This window comes from Martes martes (genome assembly GCF_963455335.1).
Source record: "Martes martes genome assembly, chromosome: 10".
Lineage (NCBI taxonomy): Eukaryota > Metazoa > Chordata > Mammalia > Carnivora > Mustelidae > Martes > Martes martes.
In genome coordinates, this window is record NC_137898.1 from 10,422,864 (window position 1) to 10,435,390 (window position 12,527).

Below are 12,527 nucleotides of genomic sequence, written 5' to 3' on the forward strand. Positions count from 1 at the left end.
GACTCTCATACCAGACTCTAGGACGATTGGTGCATCCTGGGGTGGGACCGTCCCACTGTACAGCACTTTCAGATACTGAAAAACTCACATTTGCTAAGGGGCGAACACATGCCAGTACATATGTTTTTCACACGTATTATTCCGTTTCCCTTCAACCACACCATTAGATAGGAACATTCCCATTTCCTATGCCAAGGGATGTCCCTTCGTCCCTCCAGAGCTGCTGTCTACATGGCCACGGTGGGCTGATTTTTTTGGACTTTAGTTTTGGTTTGACTCAGCCAATGGGGAGCTGCAGCAGACCTAGGAGGGAGGGAGGAGAGGGGAGTGGCGGTGCTCATTCCCCTGACTCCTTCTCTGTGAGGTCCCCCACCTGAAGGTGGTGGCTCCTCGCCTTGACTCTCTCCTTCTGGTCTCACTGACCACTCCCTGCTCTCGCCTCCTTGGGCCCTGGGTGGCAAGAGCTCCTTGGCTTCCAGTTCCTTGCTGACCTCACCCTTTGTAAATAAGCCCCTTCAAATGCTCCTATCTTGATCGCGCCACCCATTTCCTCGTGGGTCCCTGACCAATCCATGGCCTGAGGCTACCCAGCTCAGCGAGAAGCAGAACCTGGGTCTGAACTGTCTCCAGGGGATCGGCCACACTGGGCAGGGACCGTCCAGAGCGGAAGCACAAAGAGGGGGCCGTGGCAGAGACTGTGGTACTCCCAGAAGAGCTCCCCTGCACGCAGGGTCTCCTACTTAGGCTGGGCCGTTGCTGTCTGGGAAGGACGGGCGCTCCCTGCCGGGTCAATGGAGGTAAGTGGTGGTGAGTGTCTGCCACCTCTTCTCTCTGATGTGCCACTATTTGAGGCTTTAATGCGACTGCAAGAGGGGGGGGGATGCTGGCTAGAATCTTGCGTAGGAAGTGAACCTGTACTCCAGTTCAGATACGGGTGCTCCCCCCAACCCCCACAAAACTAAAAAAGAATCCAAAAAAGTCTAAAACCAGAAAGTGAGGCTTTATGGGGTTAAGCCATAAAGATTTCAGCCTGTGCTTGTTACCCAAGCCCAGCCTGGTCTGGCCTGACAGATAGAAGCTATAGGCTGCTACTAGTCTCCGCCCTTCCCCCCACCCCGAGCAGATACTATGCACTCACACCTAGATGTGCTGCCGGGAGCGCCCACACCCCTGCCGGCTGGCGCAGCTCCTCTACAAGCATCCATCGGGGCCACTCCATCACTCAGACAGAAAGTAATCAGGCCTAGAATTGCCTGTCCTCACCAACTCCCTGGTTGGCTGCCCAGCCTGATCCCCTGGAGGGGACTCAGAATTCAGAGCACAGACTCCATGGCTAATGCGATATTCAGAGCAAGAATTCAGAGGCCCACAAATTAGGATGGCAGAATCCCGGTTCCCACAGCAACGGTCCCAGAGCCCCAGAGTGGTTTTCAATCCATGCACGGGGTGAGTGAGGCACGGGGGAGACTGGGGTGCTGGCCGCAGTGTGTTGGCGCATGTGTGTGTGGTTGTGGTGGGGCGTGTGAGTGCGTAGCTGTGACCATTTGTGTGTGAGTGTCTCTGTGTGTCTGTGACCGTGTGTGTGTGTGGAGGGCTCTCTGGGTCTGGGGAACCACTTCCTTATGGGTGAAAGCATACGCACCTTCTGCTAGACCACAAAACTCTAGAGAACAGGGCGCAAGGCTGAACCAGCCCTGTGTCCCCTCCCCACCCCCCCCCCCCACCGCATGCCCACCTCAGTGATTGTTGATTGACTGAGTGATGGAAGAGCCAGCAGGAACCATCAGCTTCAAGGACAGCTGTCACCAAAGCTGTTTATGCATACTCAGGGGTTTGTTTTCTGGGTCACAGGCATTTTCCTGTCCCCATCCCAAGAAGGGACCCTGGCATTTGTGTTCTCTGAGCCCTGTGCCTATAGGAACAAAAGCAGAATTTACCTTCCCCTCCCCTTCCATCCGGAGAGGCCCCCGAGGGCCCAATGTGGGATGGGTGCTCCCCCAGGAGCGTTACTGCCTTTGCCTGCTTGCATACTTCACAGTTTTCTTTAGATCGATTCACTTTTTGATGCAGTAAATTTATTTGAAAAGGAACCTCTACCTTTTCCTGGGAATTTGCTTTACAGCATTAAGATACTTGAATATAGAAGCATTCATTGCAGGGCCATCTGGGTGGCTCAGTCGGTTAAGTGTCCGATGCTTGATTTCAGCTCAGGTCATGATCTCAGGGTCGTGGGATCAAGCCCCATGTCGGGCTCCGCGCTCAGCCCAGAGTCTACTTGATATCCTCTCTCTCCCCTCTGCCCTCCCCCGCAAATAAATAAAAAAAATTCTTTTTAAATTGTTCATTGCTTTAAAAAAGCGTCCATAGTTCTCAGATAATTAGTCACTGGAAACAGACTGAGTGTTCATTCGTTGGGAAAATGGGATGAATTATGGTCCATTTACAGCATGTCAGCTTCTGTAGCCTTTATGAAGAGTGAACAGGAGTTACACCAGTTGGAGGGATTCCCATGCTATGTTGAGGAACGGAGCAAGTTACGGAGAAGAAAATGTAGTCTGTTACAACTTTTCTAAAGCAATGGTCGAAAAACCCCAACCCATGGAGCCACCAGGCACCCCTAAATATTTTTCTTACCACACATTATTCAATACTAAGTTCATCTACTAAGTTCAGTTATCCTGTGTGCCCCAGAAAATCATCTTGAGTTGTGCCCCCCATTCTGCAAAGGATAGGAAATGCAGGGGTGGGTGTCCACATGGGAGAAGAGAAAGCTTCCCCCCAGCCCAGGGGGGTGGCAACTTTTCAGGCCACAGCCCCAAGCACAACAGGACAGGACCTCGGACTGGGTAGCCTGGGCAAGATGCCAATGGGGCATGAAACGGAGGTGACTGAGGACGGGAAAAATGAAGTCACCTTGCCTGGAGCCTAAGAAAATGGGACACTCATCCTCTAGTGTCTCCCAGGCCCGTGGGATTCCTGGCGGCTTCTAGAGCTGGGGGACATGGAAAGGAAGGAGGCATTGATACTGAAGGAGAGGCTGAGGCCCCCGCTGGCTGGCGGGGAAGCTGTCAGGTCCTGTCAGGGCCTCAGCCGAACACCGCCCGGGGGCCCCGTACACCGCACACAGCACAGCCATCCAGGGTTCGAGAAGCACTTGCCGCCCCCGCTCCGACAGACGTGCTCAGGAAAGCATAGGCACATAGTAAATGCTTGCCGAGTGGCTGATGGGGGAGAGATGCTGCCGGGTTGCACTTGGGGTCAAGGCAGGGTGGACAGGGCAGACTTACAGCCATGTGGAGGGAGGCCCCCACAGAGAGAACCAGCGTGCAGAGCCTAGCAGGCGTCCCCTGCCACAAAGCATGTTGTTTTCTTTTTAACATTCGTGTGGGGTGTCGTGAGCCCGTAAGTCAACAGCCCTAAGGACCGCAGCAACAAACAAAGCCCGTCTGAGCCAGCAGTTTCACTTCTGGGAACCTGTCCTCCAGAAATAACCGTGACGACTGCATAGAGATTAAGAGTCCACATGTCAGAACTGGAACGTTCTAGATTCCTTTCTCCAGCTGGACCCCTTTCAAACCATGTGACTCAGGCAGATCATTTAATGTCTCCCAGCATCGGGCATTCGTGCTGCAAATGGGGAACAATAGAATCCCCACTGCAGCTCATCATAAACATGAAGTGAGATGACTCCCGGGACCTTCCTGCGGCCAAGACTTAGAGACACTGCACAGTAGACAGTCTTCCCCTGGCATTTCTAATAGTAAAAACATTAAAAATCCCCCAAGCTGGAGACAACGGAATTATTTTGAAAGCATGTGGGGGATTGGTTCTGAAGATCCACATTAAAAATATTTGCAAAAAAGGTTCCCAAAGAGGGACACTTGGGTGGCTTTGTCAGTTAAGCGTCTGCCTTCGGCTCAGGTCATGATCCCAGGGTCCTGGAATCCAGTCCTGCATGGGGCTCAGCGGTGAGCCCGTTTCTCCCTCTCCTTCTGCCCCTCCCCTGCTTGTGCACGCTTCCTCTGTCTCTCTCTCTGACAAACAAATACATACAATCTTTAAAAACTATATTCACAAAGAGTTTTTAATGATGTGGGGAATGCTCTAAATAGGGTTATGCTCTCCCCTCCAGCCCCTGCCCCCGCCCAGACGGGTTTCAAGCTTCTGGAGGTCTTCCAGGACCTAGAGGGAGCCCGAGTTCGGTCCCCCATTCTGCCCTCTCCTCGAACCCTGGGACCTTTTTCCTCTGTGGCCCCGGCCACATACAAGTATGGTTCTTTTGGTGATGAACTGTTGATTCTCATCTGTCCCGCTGGGTTCTCAGGGCCACGGGGACAGGGATTGTTTGTAGTTTCTATTTTGTTCACTCCCATATCCCCGGCACCTGGCACAGTGCTTTGCCCAGAAGAAATGCTAAAAGGATATAAATAAATGAAACCCAATCTCTACTACAGAAAAAAAAAAAAAGCTTCAGAAAAATATAAACACTAGCAAGAAATAGACCCATACAGTGAGTTTTGGTGTTCTCCTTTTGTTGCTCTAAATTTTTAACATCTACAACAAAATAAAAATTAAAGGTCTCCAAAGAAACAAATGGGCCTTTTTTCCTGGGGGTACGTGACTGTCCAGCAGCAGTGATACAATGAGTTTTAAGCCAACTGTCCCCGCATTCTGCTCCCCCGAGCCTGCGGAGAGGGCCTGGTGGAGAGTGTGGCCGTGTCAGCCAGAGCCATCCTTGCTCCTGGGGGTGAAATGAGGAGCTCAGGTGCTCAGTGGGCCAAAGTGTTTCCTCTCGTGTAAATGTCAGCATCGCCAGGGGCAGAGTGGAGAGGTCACTGGGCTGAGCGTTAAGGAAGGGGGTCTCAGCTGATTTCTATCATTAGCTTTCTGTGTGACCTTTGATCGGTCTTTTATATACCCGGGACCTGTTTTCTCACTTGCAAAACAACAGGCTGATAGCTTTCTGGTCTCTTCCAGTCCTTCCGTCCTTCTATTATAATTAGATAAAATATATAATGAAATATGACATCTGTTGAGCACTCACTGTATGCCCCCATAGATGGTAGCCTTGTGCTTTATCCATTGTACTGGTTATTTGAATCCTCACAACTACTCAGTGAAGTGGCATAGTGGAGAAAACTCCAACACAGAGAGGTTAAGTAAGACACCCAAGGTCACCCAGCTGCTCAGTATTGGAGGCAAGACTAGAACCTGCGCAGTCTGGCTCTAGAATCCGCTCTTTTAAACCACTACATTGTACAACTTCCAACATCTTATCGAGCTAGATGGGAAATCTGTCCTCTACTCTCAGTCTGTCAGTATAAATGCAGCAGAGAAATAGAAATCTGGACACATTAGAGTCATTTTGTCTGAAATGGAGAATTGTGTAGTTCTGGGTTGTCCAGTATGGTGGAAATTTTCATTTTATTCAGTTCAATTCATTTAAATTGAATTTTGTTTTCTTTTTTTTAAAGATTTTATTTATTTATTTGTCAGAAAGCGAGAGAGAGAAAGCACACAAACAGGCAGAGAGGCAGGCAGAGGCGGGGAGAGAGGAAGGCTCCCTGCCGAGCAAGGAGCCCGAAGCAGGACTCGATCCCAGGACCCTAGAATCATGACCTGAGCCGAAGGCAGTGGCTTAACCCACTGAGCCACCCAGGGGTCCTAAATTGAATTTTAAAAACTGATGTTCAATCCAGCCATTGGAAAACGTCAAAGAAGTGTTCGAGCCACATAGACCTGCAAATCCACCTTTCCCATAGTAAATTTTAAGAAATTTAAATACAGATTAAGTCCTGCTGATGAAACTTTAGTGTCTGGATTGAGATGGGCTTTAAGCACCAAGCATACACCATGTTTCGAAGACTTGGTACGAAGAAAAACCAAACCACAAAGAATGTAAAATAGCTCATTGATAACTTTTTATATTGACAGCATGTTGGAATGATATTATGGACATTTGGGTTAAATAAAATATATCATTACATTAACTTCGTCTGTTGGTTTTTACTTTTTAAAATGTGGCTCCAGGAAAATTTAAAATGACAAATGTGGCTCTCATCATATTTGCATCAGATGGTGTGGTGTGGTGGAGACCATGGGCCTTGACAGCTTAGCCATGAGCTGCCCACGCCCCTTCCGCACCAGCTCTCCAACACAGGCTGGCTCCGGCCCCCTCGGAAGCCCCTGTTTCAACTTGAAGGAGAAGGGGATCATTAGAAAAAAACCAAGCACCAACAGAAGCAGGGGCATTTGGGGGAGGTGTCCTGACAGAGAGGGGGGCCAGGACTGTGTGGATGTTTTTCCTTCAAGAACTTTCCTTGAGGTTGTTAATGGGAGGTGAGCCATGGAACTGGAAAGAAAAAGGAACAACGTATAATTCCATTAAAATTGGAAAGAAGCGTGGTACAGGCTCACACAAGTAACTTTGAACCTGATCCTGAACAACCAGGGGGGTTCTGTCTTTGAAGGAACTTGGAGGAGTTGTGACACCCAGCTGGGCTGAGTTTGCTTTGTCCCAGAGACTGAGGCTGGCTGGGAGGCTTGGCTGGATGGCGCGGTCCTCGTTCACAGAGGTGACTGGTGTTGGGCAGCTATGAGGAATGGACCAGGCTGCACCTGCTGGGAATCTCCAAGCCCAGGAAGGTTGGGGTGATCTCTCTGCCCTTGGAGCCTGGAGGCAAGTTAGTGACTTGGTGTTTTGGCCCTAGGTTACTTTATTTGACAGTTTTTGTTGTTTTCATTCTTGCCTCTCCTACCTAGGAAAAGCTTGGGGACACAAAGGAAACTCAATGTGCATGCTATGAACGGGACATTTGTGCCCCTCCCAATCCATATATTGAAGCCCTGTTCCCCAGTGTGATGGGATTAGGAGGGGGGGGGCTTTGGGAGGGAAGCAGGGTTAGATTGCAGAGAAATCCAGCCTTTTTACCTTTCTGGGGTCACCCTGCCACACAACAGAGGCTGCATGCCCAGGGTGGAATTCCCATCCCCTCCCCCACCAAATCCAAGGGGAGGTCAAGGGCAACCGCAGCTCATAACCTGCACTGAAAGGGAAGAAGAGCTATCGTAAGAATAACGCAACATAACCAGCTCCGGGGTCTGCCAGAGTTCTGGAACTCCCCCAGCCTCTCTCTTGCTCAAGAAAGCGAGGGAGTGTGAGTGACATTAGGCTGGGAGCCGAGAAATGAGTCTGCGGCTGACCTGCATTCAATGCCATGAACGCCCATGGACCGTTCACCACGTGTGTGTCTAGAGCAGGTTCCGGGGAGACGCGTGAGGCCGGGAAGATTCTGGGAGTGGGAGGGTCCATGGTCTTTCCCACGTACCAGGACACCTCTCTGGAAATCCTTTTTTCATTATCCAGAATGTAGATTTGGGGGACAGACAGAATAGTGCCCCAAGCCCTCTCTGCTGATCACTGGCTGTCTAACCTTGGGAAGGTCCCTGAGCCCTGCCAGACTTCTGCCAGGCATGGCACCGTGTATGGCCAGGGGAGAGCATCTGGTCCTCGATTACACATTCCATCCCAGGCATAAAGATGACTCTGAGGGCCCTTCAGGTTTCTCCTCGGCAAAAGGACTATCCCAGTCCTCCCAGAGACTGCATTCTTTCCTCCTTCCTCCCCATCTTTCTTATGAACATTCACAGAGCTGTCCCACACTCACATCTGGTGGCCCTCTGCCCTGGCTCTATAAGCATGGTCCCCGGTCGTCCTGGAGATGAGATGGGGCCTGCGGTTGCCATGGGAACAGGACTTCCTCCAAAAGCAAAGGCTTCTGCGGTTCTGACCCCAAGGCTCGCTCAGGCTCCCATACCAGGCTCTACCTTCTCTGCAGGTTCCAGACGGTAAGGCGAGACACTGCTGAGCATAGACAATCATGGGCAGCTCAATACAAATCCCAAGGGATAACAGAAAGGTGGGGTTCCAAGAGAGCCCAGCGGGCCAGAGACACTGACTTTTCATGGGCCCCATCTGCTTGATTCCCCATAGAATTCAGACCGCTGCGTGCAGGAGGCAGGTGTTGAGCCCCTCTTCTAGAACTCTGATTCAGCGGTCTTGGGTGGGGTGCTTGAATCAAACTTGGACACCCAGCTTCCTCCACGCTATGGGGATGTTGGGCAAATCTCATTACATGCCAGGCTTGCTTCACAGGTGTGAAACCCTCCCAGGACTGAAGTCCCATGACAAGAAAGACCCAACACCCAGCCCACAGTAAGTCCCCAACATCTTGCTGAGTCAACGTGTACAAAAGCATGTGTGCGATAGACTTGGGTGTGTGCACGTACACGTAGTAGATGGATAAAGCAGATTACAAAGAAATTATACATGATGATCATATCCTTAAAAATAGAATGAATAGTAACACGGCCAATAATACCTTAAAAAGTTGAGGACGGTCATACTTGGACCCCCAAATTACATCTTTCCGTGTATATCCTAGAAAAATTTCTCTGGTATATTCACATGCAAACGTGCACAAGGATTTTTACCGTGGCTCTGTTTGTACTGGAAGAAAATTAGAAGTAATCTAGCAGGGGCGCCTGGGTGGCTCAGTCGGTTAAAAGTCCGTCTTCGGCTCAGTCATGATCTCAGGGTCTTGGGATCGAGCCCCACGTGGGGGTCCCCTCCTTGGTGGAGAGTCTGCTTCTCCCTCTCCTTCTGCCTGCCGCCCTGCCCCAGCTCATGCACTCTCTTTCTAAAATAAATAAATAAAAAATCTTAAAAAAAGAAAGTTAATCTAACAGCCCACCAGCAGGAAATAATTAAAGATACTGTATTACATTCATAGACCGGATTGTTTAATTAAAAGCATGAACTAGATCTGTATCTACTTGGATAGACCTTGGAAGCATAATGTATAGTAAATGCTCAACAAATCTTAGTTACCGTTATTTTTAATAAAAGTCTCTGTAGAGACTCACCTCCACCCACAGTTCTGGGATCGTGCCATGGCCAGACCTGCTCTGGGCTCTGCTGCAGGAAGGAGGGGGCGGTGAGGGAGCCCCAGGCTGGCCTTAACTTGGAACCCAGCCAGGAGGCCCAGGTGCCAAGAACTGGCTGAACCCCTATCTCTCTGGCGGCATGAAGGGTCCTCAAGGAACCCAGAGGAGAGAGAGTCCGGAAAGGGACTGCTGGGGAGGCAAACTGTGGCCCAGGCTTTAATGGTCAAGGGGTGTTTCACGGGGGCAGGGGGAGCCGACCCGACTCACAATGACTAAGGATTTCCTCTGCGCTGCGTGTTTCACAGACATTGTTGTACAGAATCCTTGTGACAGCCCTGTGAGGTCCCCGCCCAAGGTTCCAAAGCTGGGACTTGACAGACCCAGAACTCAAATCCAAGTTTGTTCCCCATATCCTACTGCGGGCAGCCTTGCTGAGAGGAGGCAGAAGGGCATTCTGGGCAGGATCTTCAGCGCCAGCAGAGGCCTGGAGGAGGGACAGGGACTAGTGTGCTAAGCTAAGGAGAAATTCAAGAATAAAATCCCCCCGAGCTCGGCCCCCTGTGCAGGGGGCAGGGCTGGGTTTCGGGGTTTCAGGGGAAGCCAAAACCCTGCTGGGCCACACAGGGTTTTCCAGGGGGCCTGTCCCCACCCACTGGCTCTCTGGAGGGACTCTGGTTCGAGTCTGTGAGAGCTGCTGGAGCAGCAGTTTCTGGGTGAATGAAGCTCAAGTGTGGGCACGGGATGAAAATCCCCCCCGCTCCTAGGGGCGGGGCTGGAACTTTCAGAGGTGGGCTAAAGCCCCCTAAGATAGCAGAACCTTGGTGTCAGGCCCCAGAGCTGCTAGGAGTCATCAGCCTCCCTCTGAGGAAGGAACCAGGGTTTCCCAAGTAGGTGACTTCAGGCTGGGACCAGAATATGATTTCAGGTCCAAGTCCAAGCCCACATTGTTGCCTGCCAGACATCACGGTCACCCCATGTGCCCCTCCACAAGTCACATGCAAGGTGCTTTTTGAGGTGGCTCATCAGTCCTTCCACATTTCTGCCTATCTTAACCCTTAACCAAGAATATGCATTCATTCATTCCTTTATTCATTCTCACTCTCGGCCCGGCTCCGTGCCAAGCCTCCCACTGCGGTGGGGGACACAGATGTCCTCACAGCTGATCATACTTAACTATAATGGTGATCACAGGGGTCAGAGCAAAGGGCCCTGGGAAAAGTAGAGGTGGGAGAAAATAACTTTGAGTCCAAAGAGGGGGGGACAATTGGAAAGGGTCTTAGAGGATGAGTAGGAGTTTGCAGGGATGAGAAAGTGATGGAGACAAAGAGTTATCCAAGCCTTAGACGACCTGGGAGACCTAACCTGCCTCTTTCCAGAGGTGAGTGGTTCAGGAGGAGCAGCAGTGACCCTCCTCTCTCTGCACACCACTCGTTTTCCCTGCCAGTGCCCTAGCATCACGGGGCTGCCCCATCTCCGCAAAGGTGCTCGAGCTCTGACTTCAATAAGGAGAAGCCTCAGCCCCCTGCCCCAGTGATGGCTAAGATCTCCAGTCAGTGCCTGTCTGCATGGTGTCATGGCTTTAGACTTCAATCAGGGGTGAGTAGAGGACTGGCTGAATGTTTGATCAGTACCAAGGTATGATGGACTCTTGGAAAGTTTTGCAGAGTTTTGACATGAGCATCTCAGGCTCGGGCCACCAGCACCCACTGCTTTGGGCTGAGGGTCTGGCTCAGCCAGCTCATCTCGCACCTACTCACTCCCTGCTGCACTCCGCCCTCCCAATCCATTCCTCTGGCTTGTGACTCTGTTTCCAAACTCCAGAGTCTTGGGGATCAGAGAAACCAAGAAGTCACCCCCATAGGGTTGGGGGGCAGCACGGCAAAACTGGTCGTGGGGGAGCTTTGGAGTCAGACTGATGTGTGTCCAAATCCCATCTCTTCCCCTTCATACCAGGATCTGGATTTCTTAACCTCTCTGAGCTCCGGTGGTCTTTCTCCACATAAATGGGGGTGGTAATATCACCTTCATGGAGCAGCCAAGAGATTAGCAGAGAAAGGGGGCACAGGTTTGCAAGCACAATCCCTTAGTGCCATTCAAAAGCCCCAGAGACCCTCAAAGTAAAAGTGTTTTCATAACTCTGTCGGCGGCGACACCGGATGCAAGGTACCCATAGTCTTTGTTCACTCCACGTGGTATGGAAAATCATACATTTTGCTGCAGAAATATGAACATATGTGGTTCCAGTGGCTGACCAGACTCTGGCTTTGACATTACAAAGTATACCAAAGGGCACCATGTCCCCTCTCTGAAATCCAAACATTGTAGATTCTGCGTCGTACCTGGCTGCGTGGATTCCAGAGAGAGAGGTGGAGGACCTGATGTGGTTTTCCGTTTCACAGTTACTGAAAGAGTAACTGTGCGGGTCAGTCCTCCAAATTTAAGGCCAGGAAAGTTGCCCTAACTTCCCCTCCCTCTTTGCTTCTCCTTACCTTTCCTAATGGAAACCCTCCTCCAAACACCAGCTTGTGTACAAACCAATAAGGAAAAGGCAAGCAATAGAAGAACGGGCAAACGGCCAGAAGAGGCGTGTCAGGGAGGGGAACCACACAAGACCATAAACTTGGAGAAAGTATCCAGCCTCACAGTCATCAGCCAAATGCAAAGTAAGGCCACAGGGAGATACGATCTTACACCCACTAGACTGTCTATAATTAAGAAGTGGGGTGGGGCGCCTGGGTGGCTCAGTGGGTTAAGTGTCTGCCTTCAGCTCAGGTCATGATCCCAGGGTCCTGGGATCGAGCCCCGTGTCGGGCTCTCTGCTCAGCGGGGAGCCTGCTTTCTCCGTCTCTCTGTGCCTGCCTCTCTGCCTACTTGTGATCTCTCTCTCTGTCGAATAAATAAATAAAATCTTAAAAAAAAAAAGAAGTGGGGTAACACTGAGTGTTAAGAATGGGGGTCAGCAGGGACTCTGAACACTGCTGCAGGAAGCAAAGTCGGGACAAACACTTTAGAAAACATTGCCATAGTCGTGGCCCAGAAATCCCACCCCTGAGGTACGCGCGTACACACACACACACACACACACACACTGCTGAGTTGAATTGTGGAATGAGTTGTGTCTCACAAAAAAGATAAGTGGGAGTCCTGACCTCAATACCTAAGAATGTGACTTTATTTGGAGAGAGGGCCTTCGCAGAGGTAATCAAGTTAAAATAAGGTCATTAGGGTGGGCTCCAATCCGACAGGACTGGGGTCCTCATGAAAAGGGGAAGTGTGGACACAGGCGTGTGCACGTGGGAAGAATGCCGTGTGAAGGAGAAGGCAGAGACCAGAATGGCACTTCTACAGGCCGAGGGATGCGGGGAACACCAGCAAATCGCCAGAAGCAAGCAGAGAGGCCAGAACAGACACTCCCTCACAGTCCTGAGAAGGAACCAACCCAGCCGACGCCCTGATCTCCAACTCTCAGCCTCCAGAATTGAGACAATACCTTTCTGTTGCTTACACGCTGATCTGTGGTACTGAGTTAAGGTGGCTCTAGAAAATGGAGTAACCCACACCTGTAACAAAGGTTGCCTGCA

At 50.9% G+C, this 12,527-nt stretch overlaps 1 protein-coding gene across 3 annotated transcripts in view; it reads right to left on the reverse strand.

Annotated features, from left to right (window-relative positions):
* CD6 (CD6 molecule) overlaps positions 1-12,527 on the reverse strand; it is a 38,313-nt gene that overhangs the window by 12,558 nt on the left and 13,228 nt on the right. The window lies entirely within an intron of this gene.